Source organism: Apteryx mantelli, chromosome 26 (assembly GCF_036417845.1).
Source record: "Apteryx mantelli isolate bAptMan1 chromosome 26, bAptMan1.hap1, whole genome shotgun sequence".
NCBI lineage: Eukaryota > Metazoa > Chordata > Aves > Apterygiformes > Apterygidae > Apteryx > Apteryx mantelli.
This window is the reverse complement of record NC_090003.1, coordinates 5,652,226-5,667,204: the sequence shown is the minus strand read 5'-3', so window position 1 is coordinate 5,667,204 and position 14,979 is coordinate 5,652,226. Positions and strand designations below refer to the sequence as shown.

Here is a 14,979-nt window from a genome sequence, read left to right as displayed (position 1 = left end):
AGAAAAGACTCCTGTCCAAGGAAGCCAAGAGCATGTCATTGTACAACACCACCAGGACTTGTAGCCGTTAAGAACCTGTGTGTACCAATACAGCAATCCAGGGTTCCCCTCCTTGGGATTCAGACAGTTTCTGCAGAAAAGCTTAGGTTTTTTTTTTTTTTTTTTGCAATATTGCAAGGCAGCATGAGGGCAGTGTGTACACTCTTACACTCTACAGAGCAGATGGCTCTCCAGTGGAGTACTGAAATTATCCAGAGCAGCACATCTAAATAAGCTAACACCTGGAACTGCAAGAACCACCCGTTATCCTCTGCTAAGCAGCCACCCACAAGCAACCAACTTAAGCAAGTTTCCACTGTCCACCTACCTAGGCAGTTCCCGATAACTGCAATGCTGTGTAACCTAGCAGAAAAGGCTACAGAGCAACAGAGGAGAGGTTTACTTCGCAAAGCATTTGTACTGAGGGAAGGAAGTCAGACAGGAGTTCCCCAGTTCCTGCCAGATATGTTCTCTGCTGTTAAAGGCTAGTTACAAATGGCAATTCAGGTCACAGAGAAGCTTACAATATTTTTTTAAACAAAAAGAAGCGAACTCAAGCTGTTTTTTCTCACAGAGGAAGTTTAGTAGATGTTTCAGAAAGGTCATTAGACCCATCACAGCTCTGTTTAAGGTAGCTCCTAGATACCACATAAATGCCAGCTGCAAGTTAAGGACCACGCACAGGCAGTGTTTCGTCAAGGCTCTTTAAAAGAGCTTCTCAGAGGCAGATTCCAGCCGTTTGCCTGCTCTGGCAATGCCATCTTCATGTGCATCAAGTCTTAACAACTCAGTCTTGTCCATTTAAGTTCTCCTTTCTACTCAAGCCCTGTACTTAGAGCTACAGACTCTTGCCTAATATGCCTTCAGAACCACAACAGAATACGTAGTCTTCCACAGCCTCTCCCACTTACGACTAACATGTACTTGCAGGTACAGCAGCACATGCCATACTGACATAATGGCTCTGTTCACTGGCACGATCCATGATCTGATCCATCCCACATGCCTGAGCACTCTGCAGTGTATGCTCCACTGCCATGCTTGCTTCATAGCTAAGACGCTGGGCATCTTTCCTTCCGTGAAGGATAAACAGTAGTGAAGTATCTCACCAGGACCTCTGTTCCCCTGCCTCCCTCTGAAGAAGCAGTCAAGCTGAGTGCTGGTCATCTCCACGCGTGGAGAGGCTGGGATCAGCTCTGAGGCTCACTCAGTCACTGCAAGCTGTTATGTTCTCAGCACGATCAGGCTGTTAAACCATCTTCCTATGGTCAGTCTACTTTGAACAGCACTCTAGAGCTATTCCTTTGCACCTTTTCTGAAGTTACTTGAAGGATGCTTTGTTCTCAGTATTCCAGCAGCTGTAAGAGGCAATGTAGGTTAAACAATAAATTTCAGCTCTACTGCTGGCTTTAGGTCTCTGCATTACCAACAGTATATAGTTTCTCCTTTTCTCCTAGTCTCACATTGTGTCTATTTCCCTTCCTCCTACTCATGGCCTGTGGTCTTTACAGAGCAAACATTGCTTAAATCAGGATGATGAGACTCTGTCTAGAAGTCGTTCATTTATTGGTAGTGTAACACATAGATGGTTAAAGGAGTTAATTAACTTGTTCTGCTCTCCCAGCAAACTGGTTGCACAACAGAGCAGAACTCAGATCCCAACCCGCTTCCCTAACATTGCGGAACACTACCACGCAGGCACATAAGTGCCTGTACTGCAGGGTAAGCAGCGTTATATGGCATAAGAAGGGTAACCAAGTTTACTGTGGCTTCTCTCAGGCCTCCTGGCCAAGTATGCACAGCGAGTAATAGCAGAATGAGCAGGCCAGAAAGCCAGCTACTAAAGCTCTTCCTTCATAAGGCAGGAGGGAGTCCTGAGAATTCACCATCCCACACTGAACTGACAACTCCGCATTTAGCCAAGCGCTGAGAAATTTAACCAGAGTCCCTTCCCATGTCCCCCATCTGCAGCTGCAGCAGTGACCTTCCTTACATCTCTCCCCTCTGCTCTTCTCCAACATCCTGCTGGTCCAGAATACTTTTTTGTAGCCAGCTGGTGAAGTGCTATTTTCCAGAAGCAGCTTCAAACTATGGTTTCTAGCAACTATTTACAGGCAACGCTTCCAAAGCCAAAGAGCCGATTTGATGAGCTCAGGTTTCAGGTATAACTCAGCATCTGAATCATGCTTGGTGCCACAAGCCAGCCTGCCACACACTCGGAGGACAGTCAGCCCAGCTAGCAGTTCAGCCATCTGCTTGTGGCGCTCTCAAGCTAGAATGCATACAGATGGCTTGCAGACATCCCTTGTTTTTAAGGCAGAGGTTATGGACAGGCTATCATGGGGACATGCTGCTGATGATGTTCAGATGTGGCAAGCTGAGCCATAGCTCTGCACTCCAGATAGATTCTTTTGGAGGAAATAGCAAAAAGCTGTGGTTTGGCAGTTATGTCTGAGCTGAGACAGCACCTGTACATAGTGTTATATGAGCAGGAAGATCCACACAGCTCCCCCCTTTCCTGAAGAAAGCATGGGGAGACAAGGCAGCAAGGGCACGAAGCAATGCAGCCACTGCAGCAGGAGAGCCTGGAGGAATAATAGGTTAATGCAATAATTAAGCTCTTATGTATAGCCCTATTCCTGCTCTAAGTGCTTTGCACAGTTATCAGCACAGCCATTCTGCAGTGCAAGCTGTTTACAGCCGATTCACTGGTTTGAGCAGCTTGTTTGAGGCTGTAGTTCTCCAGCTACAACATGCTCCTCTGGCATAGCAGGTTCTCTGCATGCTTCAGCATGCAGATATTCATTTAGAGAAAAGAGAAGCACTAGATCAAGTGTTTTCCAGGTTAGAAAAGACAGGCTTCTTGCACACCAGGGTCTTATGTCACTAGTCACATTTGGCAAAGCTGTTTCTTAGCTCATGGCACCACTTTCAGGCTAGACAAGTGATTTTATTCTCATTGTGTCTTGTCAAGAATCCATTTTTTCTGCAGATGGAGTTTGCTTGTACTGAAATTAAGGCAGTTTGGCAGAACTATATAGAAAGATTCTCCCAGGTTGCTTCAGCACAGTCTCTGCTTTAAGAAGCCACCAGTGTCAGTCTTGGGAGAGTTTATTCCAAGGAGAGAAACTAGGCTAACGTAGAGATAAACAGCAGCAGTCACCTGCAAAAGGCACAGGCTTTTACAGTTCCAGTTTCTTTGCATGCTCTTAGGAGATGGCTCTGAGATTTGCTTGCAGATTAAGTGCTATGGGAAATAAGTCACAGGCAGCAGGAAGAAAGGTTACACAACCCTTTTTTAAACCCTGTCCAGAGGATCACCTTTTATACCTTTGTACCTGCCGGCATGCTTTCAGATGTCTCTTTCCTTATGCTATTGAGACTTAGCATGTAAACAAGCACTACTCCCAGAAGAAGCCTCATGTCTCAGTAAGGCTGAGCTCTCTGCCTGGCACATTGCAGAAAGTCCCCAGTTCTATAAACAAGCCACACTTGAAAGACTAGTTTGGGGGACTGAACTACCAGGCATGTGTTTAACAGTGCTTGTCTTAACTTTCCTGTTCTTTAGCAGCTGCTCCGTGCCCCTCTACTGCCACACATTCCTCAAATTGAGGAATAGCCCGGTTTTTAAAAAACAATTCCTCTATAACTAGGGATTAGTGAAGTTTCTGTTCACAGGTGCCATACAATATTGCCCTTAGATAAAAGCTCTTTCAGGGCAAAGGGCTGGCATTTTGGCTGTACAAGGAACCTAGCAACTCTGAGACATCCTGAAGCATCTCAGATTAGTTTTTTCACAGGACCTCTTCTGCAGGTTAGATGGCTCCTCAGGGAGGAGTTCCAGGTCTTGGGATCCTCCAGGGCTCTATATTCAGTCCATCCTCACAGAAAGTTAAGAAAGGACAATTATTTAGACAGCCCATCTTTGAACCAGGCCTTAGAATTTAAACAGAAAAAGTTATTACAGAGGATAAGTAAAGGATGGCCTGAGCAGTGTCAAGGAAGTTAACAGGAATGAGACAAGGGACTGAAAAGGTACCTGCTGGGACAAGTTTAAGCCAGAACATTATTCTGCTTTAGCATCCCATTCAAAAGCATTTCAAATGCAGTCTGACTAGGTTGGTCAATTAGTCTGGAGCTTCTGCTGAAAGTTGTTCTGGAACTGGAAAGAGGGGGAGCAGGAACATACACCCTTCCACTAGGTACTGGCTAGGCTAGAGGATCATCACCAAGCTGGGCCTCGTTCCAGTGCGGTTAAAAACAGTCCAGCACTGCAGTAGAGCTGCTCTGTTGGTCACTGTCTCTCCTCCAACCCTTGCCATCCCGCTCCTTGCCCTGCTGTACCAGCCCAAGCAGCAACGCAACCACACTGAAGACTGAACAGGGGAAACTAATCCAGGAAGATTCTGTTCAGCCAGATCCATTCCCCAAACGGATTCACCGCCCAGTCCTACAGACAGTCGACCCAGCTCACAAAACAGGCAGAAGCAAGCAGCAGTTATTTTGGCTGGCAATACCCTCAAGAAGTGATTTAACAGAGTGGTGGTAGTTCAGCACGGGTGCTTGGGAATGCTCTATAAAGGCAGCGCCTGGCCAATTTGCTATGTTTGCCTCACGTTTTTCCCTCCTTCCCCCAAGCACTGGAGCTGTAATGTCTCAAGATAGGCTGCATTTAGAAAGGCATTTCCTCTACTTTTAAGCAACCATACATTTTAAATAGCAGATGTTTACATTTAGAGCTATTTGCATTAAAGTAATCCACATAAACCATAGTGAGCCACCCTGCTCATGCAGAAGTGCTCCTTGCTTTTTTTAATTTCCCCGTTTATTAGTTTAGAGTCTACACAGCCCTCCGTCCTGCCCTCATGTCCTTCTGCCTAAGAACAACCTTCATTTGTTAGCTTGGTTTGATAATCAATAGGTGGGGAGGGGAGCAGTGGGCAGACAGAATGAAACTTAAATGTTCCTACCTCTATCCAGAGTTTCCATTCCCATACCAAAAGCTCTCTTCTGGCAAGACTTCAAGATTGGCAAACAGAACAAACCATCAGGACAAAGGTTTTGGTACCAAAATGCTCCTTTTCCCCTTGAAACAAGGAACCACTGGCTTAATGCTAGCAGCAGCTATGTTAGCAGAAGAAATCCTCGGTAGAGTTCTCGGGAGTCGCCTTACCAAAGCTTCCCTCCTGCCTTTTCTATAGGTGACAGCATGGTAAAGCAAAGACGCTTGCAAATACCTAAACTAACACTGCTGTACACAGTTGCATCTTCTGCTATCATTTCCCAGTTCAGGGGAGGTCAGCCTCCCACTTACCTATCCTTCACCTAGGAGCAGATTTAAAAGGCCTGTCTCACGCACTGTCAAGTGTTTGAAGGAATGGGAGAAGCAACATGTTCCTAGGTTGCTCGGGCTTGTCAGTCATAGGCTTAAGAGTAAAGGCATGGTCTCTCCCAGCTACTGGAAATGCTGGTCTAGAGGTTGTTGTTTTTTTTCCAGGATAGGTGCCCTGCTGCTTTCAGTGGGCAGAACAAGGCATTACATAACACCTCCATAAACAAAGAGCCAGTCGGGAGTAGAACAAAGTTGCACAAGTACTTAATACCTGTATAAGAACAGGAACCGAGCCCTTGCTGTAGAGCAAGTCACATGGACTTGAGGGTTCCAGTCCTGAAAAGCAGCATTTTCTCAGACAGCTTGAAAATATAAGTTCCATGGCAGGTTGTCAGAACTTCAATCCCTGCTCCTAACAGCAATAAAGCCTACTCCATCCGTAGCCATGCAGAGTCCAGCAGGATTCCTTTTCCTCGGGAAAGTCATTTGCAATTTGAGCTATTTTATTATTTTTACCCAGCTACAGCCTCCTCCTTCCTCTTTTCATTTCAAGATGTCACAAGCACTGCTAACAGAAAAGCAAAAATCCCCACAACAGAGCAGCTGCCAAGCACTAGATTACTCAGCCTGTGGCCCTCAAATAGGTTTATTGTGTCTGAAGCTTCAGTACATGCATCTACATCAAATACATCCATGCCAGAGGGGAAGTTGTGCAAGTGTCTGGTACTGCTTATCAGGACTATGGAAACAGCACAGCTGAAGCCTGGGCCATGCACCAGAGACAATTCAGTCCACTACAGTAGTGTCTCTCCATTCCCTCCAAGGGGGGTGTTGGATTCCTGCTGCACCACATGCACAGGAGATCTTCCTCTTCAAAAAGAGGAGGCAGGAACAGCACATGCAGTTACGGCAAGATCAGGGCCTTTTGAGGAGGGACTAAAGTCTGTTCCATTCCCACTCAGCCTGGGGAGCTTCAGTCTTCCGCTTTCTCAGATTTGGGCTTCCTCCATTTGAAAGAGTAGTGAGGTGCTACTAGCCTACCACATAGGGTAGAAGAAAATGCTCTTAACATGAGTAGAAAAGCTGATGAGCATTGTGCAGTTCTCGTACTGTTTCATCACAGGGAGAGAATTAGGGAGAGGTAAAGAAAGGACAGCACCACAGAGGAGGCCTCAAACCGCCTACCACTGAAGGTTATCAAACTCCAAGGCCAAGCACACTTGATACCCAGCAGAACAGCAGTCAGTTTCTGTTCACAAAAAGCTGCTTTGGCCCTGACATTAAGGGAAGCAAGAGTTAGCTTTTCCTTCTCCAGTTTTACAGTTCCTTTACCTTGCTCCCTCACCAGCTCAGCTGGCATTCTCCTCCTTGCATTTGGTCGTACTCCACCCCATCCACCTCCCTCTAAGTTCATCACTTTCATCCTCCCTTTTCCAGTCTGTACTCAGTCACTGGACTAAACACTACTGCATTCCCACTACATTCAGGAGGATGGGATGTAGACAAACTCCCACTCCAGCCTACACATGCATGTCACTAACTTTCATGGAGGAAATAACCAAGCCTCTCAGTCAGGAGCTAACGGGTTTCCTGACTGAGGATTTTGGAAGTCTTTTCCATCTGATCAAATCTGATGAACAGAAACCATGACAATCAAAACATGAGACATAGGGAAATTCATTCTGACCTCCCCAAATATCTTTTAAAGGACTCAATTCAGGACCTGTGAATTCAGAAAGCAGAGGGAAGCTGGACATTCAGCTCCTAGAACTTACCACAGTGGAGAGCAAACCACCTTCCGCAGCTCCCAGAGAAAGGATCCCTCAGTTTTTAACATCTGTCCTATCACATTCTTCCAGCATCCCGGGGGAACAAACAGCTAGTGAAGGGTCCTGCATTGCCCAGCCCACAGCGCTGCATTAAGTTCTCAGAAGGGTTAAAGACAGCATTGTGCCAGGTACTGCTACTTGCTGTGAAGAAATAAACCCTTATATGGCAACTACAGACCACCTCCTGATATTATGGAAGGATGGGCTCAGAGGGAGAAGATAAAGCAAGCTTGTGTGGTTGCTCTGAGAGCCTGGAAACACCGGTATCCTTCCAAGGGCAGCCTGCTCTGAAGGGAAGGATGCCATTGTCAAAGCAAAAGGACTTGCCACTAAGTGTTCAGTAACATGGCAGGATTGGGAACAGTTGTGAGATCAAGTTGTTTTTTAGCTCACCTTTGACATTAAAAGAGACTAGACTGGACAAATCTCCTTTTAATACGAATTTTTATCCAAGCAATAACAGTTTTAGTAGTGATGCTGTGACTTGAAACAAGTAATTCATCTGGTCAGTGTTTCAGGTTATATTTGTAGGACAGAAATTGATTATGAGAGGTTCTTAGATAAACTTCCTTCTGCAAAATAAGCAATCAAAAATCCCAGACTACAGTCTGGCTGTGCAGGAGGTGAGCCCTTGTTGTCTATCCCTTGTCTAACAGCCTACCCGCTTCCAGCGGTTACCTCTGTTCTGACAATATCACAGGAAGATGCCTACACACAAACTTATTTCATAGACTGACAGAATAATTTGGGCTGGAAGGGACCTCAGGAGGTCTCTAGTCCAACCTCCTGCTCACAGCAGGGTCAGACCAGGTTACTCAGGGCTTTATCCAGTTTGCTCTTGAAGGCCGTCAGGGATCGACACTGTACATCCTCTGGGCAACCTGTCCCAGTACTTCACTGTCCTCATAGTGAGGAAGCTTTTCCATGTATTTAGGGTTACACACTCTACTCCCTGATCAAATCCTTCTAGTTTCCTATCAGCCAGTATCAGGTTGAACTTAGTGCTATTCCTCAGGTCAAATAAGCCCAAAGTGAACACAGTTCAATCCTCTTGTACTTACTGTTAGTGCCTTTTTACTGAAGACTAAATTACTTAAAGCAATTTAAGCAGAAATTAAAAAAAAACCCACCACTCCCAGGTCTTTGTCTTACCTTGCCACATGGAAAAACCCAGTGCTCTTCTACAATGTTTGCCAAGATCTCTTCACCCTGACCTTAAGTGTTGACAAACAAGAATGAAGTTACCTCCTGATGCATAAAGGCTTGATAGATCCTTCAAAGCTTACTTAAGCTATAAATTCAGGTCTTTCCTGTCCTGAGGTCTGTGGAGACCGAGGGTGTCACTACTGAAGACAAAAACCTCAGAAGAGGAGACAGTTGAGTCACTGAGGAAGTGATTTTTTTTCCCATAGACTGTTTAGAAAACTGCTCTGTTCACTTGGCAATAGGATGTTTTCAGAAGTCAACACCCCTGCATGTGCATCCACAGCAAGAGTTCATCACACAATTATCACAGGTTCTTTAAATCAAGTTTAGACTGTTTAACTTGAAATCAGACTCTTCAATTCCTCCAGCACCTACCTATACGCAAAAAGTCTCCCAGGTCTCCCTCAATGACTGGCAGTTTCAGTAGGACCAGGCAGAGTTGACAAAGCATTGTCCTTTTCAAATAATACCTTTCGCAATTCACCTCCAAAAGTACCTGGCTTCTGCCCCTTTTCCTTCACTAGGAAGGATTTCCCCCAGCCCTTCTCTCAAGTGGCATCTTGAGCCCATAACCTCTGCAACAGATGTGCCTGCACTGCATTAGATAACACACTAGTGTGCTCTTGTAACACAAAGATGGCAGCAACATCTTTTTCTCATTCTGTGTCCTGACCTCTAGCCAGACTGGCCATGGCTTAAGCCTAGGAATTCTCCTCCACTCCCCAAAGTCACCTCCTACATGAGCAGTGCTGAGGCTCAGACTTAGCCACCAGTCGCCTTCCCTATGAGGACAGGCATGCTTCAGCATCGCCCCTGCAAACAACCCTCCCAGGGCATGCAGCTTAGCCACATCACCCTTTAGGAAGGGCTCCACCTTACAGGAACAGAGCACGTCTTTTTAAGTGGAAAAGATGAAAGCCAGAAGCTGGGTGTTCATACAGACCTCACACTCGGTGCAAGTCTTTGAAGGCAGGAAGGCTAGGAAGGGGAGGGTGGATGGGGAAGGAGAGCACTGTCTGGCTAGAGGCTATGGATTGCTTCACTACCACAATGAAGTGTCTGATGGCTTGTGTTCTTCTTGGCTCCTTCCCCCTGCTGTGCTCCACCTTGAGTTACATGGTTGACACTCACGATAGCATGAGCACGAGCGCTGCAGTCTATAATCAGCTGGAAGGGAAACAAGCTGCAGGAACACTCTGCATAATACCAACTTCTGCCTCCTCTTCCCTACCCACAGCTCATCTTGAGGAGCCCAGCTTCATCCATGCCTGCCACCCAGACAGAACAGTCGTTCATGTTCCCAAACAAGGAGGCGCTGCACATTAATTCAGAGCAAACAGGGTTCAAGATCTTCCAGCCCTCAGATTTATTTCAAAGAAAGAATGCAGAATTACCTTCAAGATAAAAACATCAGTTTATTATTGAAGTTAACTAGGTACTTTGCTTTGAAAAGCAATTTCTCCCCTTGCATCAAAGGGCTGTTAATTTTAGTCTTGTAACAAAAAAAGCAGAAGAAATGAAAGCAGCATCTGCTTAGAAGAGATGAATGTAAGATAAAAGGTGTCTGTGACAAAGCTGGCAGAAGCCTTATGTTTTCTATTCAAGTTTGATCTGGGAACAACAACTCTTAAAACATAATAAAAGCTGTGGAAAAACCCTTCCCAAATCCAACAACATAGCCGGAAGATGCAATTACTCTTCCCCAACCACTGCAACAGCCAATCAAGGTGAAGAGGCCAGACAGATCCAAACTTGCTATCTCACTGCAATCAAGCATCTCGGCTTGCTCAAGTTCTGATATCCCCCCCTTGCAGCTTTCAGTCCCCTCTTCCCCTCCAAGCCTCCAGAAGGAAAGCAGTTTCCTAGGAATCTCCCTTAGCAAAAAGGAAGCGGAGTCACACCATGGCAGAACGCCTCCAGAATGTTTTGGCATAGATGGTTTGCAACCCAGCCAGAGGGGAAAAAAAGCATTGGCATTTCTTGTCTGCCTAGAACGGTCTGTTCTTTGCAGAGAGTCAAGTCAGGATCATCATGCATTTGTTATATAATACCGACTTTTAGACTTTGTGCTCAAGTCCAGTTCTGCAACAGTAACACAGAGGCACTGAAGTTTGTCATAAGAGTGCGTCCAGGGTAGGTCAACTCTATTCTGCATCTTCGTAAACTTTAACTGGTTTTAGTAGTGCTTCCCACAGTAGGCGAAGGAATGGCAGCTCCTTTACAGGAAGCAAAACATTACCAAGCCATGCTGTGGTGTACAGCGAGCTTCCACTGAAAACAAACCGAGCACTTGTGCTCTGCAGTGCCGCTCGTATGATCTAAACAGGGAGAGGGATATATGAGCATCTTGCTCTTGTCTTCCCCTCAGTATTGCTGAGGAGTCCCTCCAGGTGTCTTTATTATGCAGACTCAGACGCACTAGTTTTAGTCTGGGCCACCTTATTCCGTCATATGAGGTTTTGGGTGGAGGAGGAAGTCCGTTTCCTGCCCCTTCCCCCTCCTCCTCCCCTTTTTAGTAGCAAAAAGGTTCATCTAGTAAAGCTTGGGGCAAGCATCTAGAGGGGACCAGATAGCTAGGACAGATGTACAAGGCATAAGCAGCTCACTTGAATGCTAACTATGAAGCATGCACACAATACAGGACCTGCCAGAATGCAAATGCTGCGTGCATGCATTTGCTACCTGAGTAGGTTGACTCACCATGCACATATATTTATTTCTGCTTTTTTACTTCAGCTCAGGGTTTCTGTAATGGATTCCCATTCTTCCACAGATTAGCTTGACAGCTAACATGGAAAGCTATTTCTAACCTTTAAGCTGTTTGAAACTATCAAGCAAAGAGAAGCCAGCATAACGCACTCAGCCTAACCCAACCCATTGCCAGCGTCCAGAAAGATATGTTCACCTCCAATTTCTGAGGCAGCTGCCAAAAGCTATATAACTCTTAAACATTGGTTATGTGAGCAAAAACTCAAGAAAGTCAGATTTGCAACAGAAGTGCTGAGCCATCTGTCAACATTTAGCAAACCACACCACCAGCACGCTTAGCAAGGTAACCCCTCTACATCCAGGAATACACACAAGCAACAGGCCATCACACAGCAGCTTGCAATGAAGTGCTGAACTAAGAGGATATTCCTGGCAGACAGATTACACAAGAGACAGCTCACACTGCCAGCTTTACTGGAACGTACACAGCAACTCCCCAAAGCAGAGCATTCTGGGATGATGCCTCACTAGATTTCTGCCTTTTCATTAGCCAAGAAGAGTTTAATGACATGGTTGGACTCTATATTTAAATATAATTGACCTGGGACATACCATAATTAGGAAGAGAGACAGCATACATCTCAATGAAAGCTACAGCTGGGTACATAGTCTCAACATTACACAGTATTTTGCTTTCACCACTACCTGAAAGGTTCCTAGGAAATTGCTGCGACTGTTTTAGAGGTAGGGCAACCAAAAGCTTCAGCTAGGTTCTTACATCACCCTGCACTGCAAGAGGCTTGACTGAGTCAAGAAGAGGATTAGAACAGCCTGCCACAGAACAAAACCCCATGTAAATCAGGTGTTCAAAAGGTATTTAAGGAAGCACAGAAGAACTTTAGAAAGCCCTTCTAGTCTGGCTGCCTGAAGTTTTATCCCTATACAAATGCAACTAGACAAATTAGATTTGAGAATGGAGAGAAGAGCCAAAATGAAATGAGCTAAAGCACATTACACAAACTACAGCTGCATAAATACATACACTGCCTTCAGAGGACATCTGTACTGTAGGGTGGCCAGATACTCCAGGACAATTTTACTGGAAATAACTGAGTTGTGGTAATACAAAACCGTAATAGTTTTCACCAAAAACCATGGCCAAGATGTGCACCTCCAAAAGCGTTCAGTTGCTTTGCTAGTGGTTAGTATCCAGAGTGGCTGGTTCAGGAGGCTGGGAGTGGAGTCTGCCCCTTAGTTTTACTGGGCTACACTCAGAAGTGCATTCCTATGCAACAGCTTCACTAGATCAAGCTCTGTACATCAAGCAATATTTTAAGTGGTTTCCTCATCACCTCCTGTATGCCAACATTAAGCTGCACATAGATCATTTAGAGTGATGAAGCAAACTTGTGTGATTTGTTCCAACATTACTAGCTTACATAATGGTGGTACCACTCCATGGCAAAAAAGGGAGTATGAGGTAATACAGTTCACATCAGTTGCCTCACCACACGCAACTGGTCAGGAGACAGTCATGCTCCGAACCATAGAGAGTATATAATGCTGAAGAGACAATATTTTTACAGGTGTTTTGACAATAAACAGCATTAAGCGTCACCTTTCCAGACAGCATCTGAAAGCACATACAGAAATTTTTACTCTGAGCCATTTTAGACAGTGTAAGCATCCAGACTCACTAGATTTATTCTTGTATGAAGTAGTCCATCTTTGGCCCCACCTGCAATAAGTTTCTTTCAAAACATCACTTCCAGATGTAGCTGCTGTTGATACTGAGCTGGGATGGAGGTGGATACATCAACAGGGGTGATGCTGGAACATGAAAAGGCTGCAGTTAGAAGTAGCCATGACAACTTCTACAACATGTTTGAGGAAGGATGCTAGAAGATATCCTTCTAGTGTAAAGGGAATGGAATCTTCTTTCTGGTAGGAGGCAACTACCCCTTTTTAAAGGCAGAGCAACATCCCAGAGAGATACCTCAGTTTAAGGTTACGTAGGTACACTTAGCTTTCTAGTGAGTTTAGTCTGACAGCAGTCCAATATTGTAACTTTTAGAAAGAGAACACAATGAAAATCATTTAAATATGTTCTTTGCCTGAAAAGATTCTGTCCACCAGTAAGCTTAGTTTTAGTTATCAAAACCATGCCTAGAGCCCTGCTCTTTCTGCAGTTTAGGTTCAAGCATCAAATTTTCAAAGGTATTTTGCCCTCTCCAAAGTGAAGTAACTGAACACAGTTTGGGGCTCTAACTCTGAAGTGCAGCTGGACTTGCTTGCTCATTTCTCAGGGGTGCATACAGCCACAGGTGACAATGAAATCCAGCACAAAACTTCAGCAAGTCTTGCAAAACTGACTGATCTGCCAAGAGTCTACTGCAAAGGTAGCTCCTAGCACAGGATGTTCATAAGGAAAGTTCCCCCAAACCCCAAGTAGCTTTTCCTTTATTTAAAGCAGTAGCAAAATCTCTCCCAGGGAAGGAAAGAGATTGCCACACCTCAATCTGAAAGCCTTTCAGACTGTTTTGGGGGAATGCTAATAAGGTATTTATTCCTTCTTCCACCTTTCAAGACCTTACCTTCTTGACCACTACAGAGGCCTGAGTAAGCAGAGTTTGAAGAACACATGCTCACCATCTCTTCCTTCCCCCTCCCTTCCCTTGGGCTTCTCAGCAGACTAAACTGTGGGTTTCCTCTCTGAAAGAGAAGAATTCCAGTACCTGTAATTAAGCTGGCTGCTTTCTGCTTTGACTGTTCCAGACATTACTGTCCGAGGCCTTTCCATTAAGGTTACCCATTCAAAAATGTTCCCAATGTGAGAGATAAGAAACAGAGCAAGAGTCAGTGATGGGGCAAGTTCATTAGATGTAAGCAAGCTTGAGTTGTCTTATCTGGGTATTAAACAGCTGCCAGTACTTTTACAGTTCAAAGGCAAGACAAAAGCCTGTACAGTCAACCTATCCTCCCAACATACCATAGTCATCATAGGTCCTCATAAATCAACATGCCTTCTAAATAAGTGTTTAATATAAACATTTGTACAGTCACTTAATTCCTGGTGAACCAAGCTATTTGATGTGGGCCACAGAAAGCTCCCATGACATCAACGGAAAGTTTCCAATTAGGAACCAAGTTTGAAGCACATTAAAAGATCTTAAAATATAGAGAGAAAGGAAGAAACCTTATGGAAACAATCAAAAGAGATCTGTTAAGATGCACTCCTTAACATACTTAGGAACAAGCAGAAAACATGAGCTGCCTTGCATTTTCAAAATTTAGTGATTAAGAATTCCAAAGACACAACCGCAGTTCTGTTAGCTGCTAAATCTTTTCAAGATCTAAGGTTCTGTCTTCTCTAATGCTGGTCAGCCTCAGCCACTCAAAGCACATTCACTTTTTTTTTTTTAAAAAAAGTAGCCATTGAAGTCTTCCTTCTCCTTTTGAAGAGGCTGGATGGCTCACACAGCTTTGCCGAGTTTTGCTATGTACAAGCACCAATCTGCAAAGAACGGGAACACCACTGCCACCCACCCTTCAGTGCACCACAACGTCCCAAACATAGTATAGACTTATGCTGTCTAGGATATCTCGTACGTAGAATACCAAATAAAACCACCATATCCAACAAGATTTTCCTCCCTTAAAAACCTTACAGCAGACAAAACTTACCTTATTTTTACAGTCAATTCATTACACTATGTATTGTTTCCTATACTCAGTGAGATACTACAGCCACTTAAAACTGCCAGTGTAACTAGTTGTAGATTAACCATAAGGCACAGTATCAGGCCTGTACAATCACAGGATTTCAAGCTGAAGCCAGGACACCTGGAACAGCAGCTTTGCTTT

At 44.8% G+C, this 14,979-nt stretch overlaps 1 protein-coding gene across 3 annotated transcripts in view; it reads right to left on the bottom strand.

Moving 5' to 3' along the window:
• The window catches only part of SPSB1 (splA/ryanodine receptor domain and SOCS box containing 1), a 42,737-nt gene that overhangs the window by 15,288 nt on the left and 12,470 nt on the right, over window positions 1-14,979 (bottom strand). Inside the window, exon 2 of one of the 3 annotated variants that reach the window (XM_067311107.1) lies at window positions 12,813-12,945. The exons of 1 other annotated variant lie outside the window; for it this stretch is intronic. The gene's annotated coding sequence lies outside the window, so the exon portion shown is untranslated. The remainder of the gene's footprint in view (window positions 1-12,812; window positions 12,946-14,979) is intronic. One more of the 3 variants, XM_067311110.1, reaches the window with a different exon arrangement.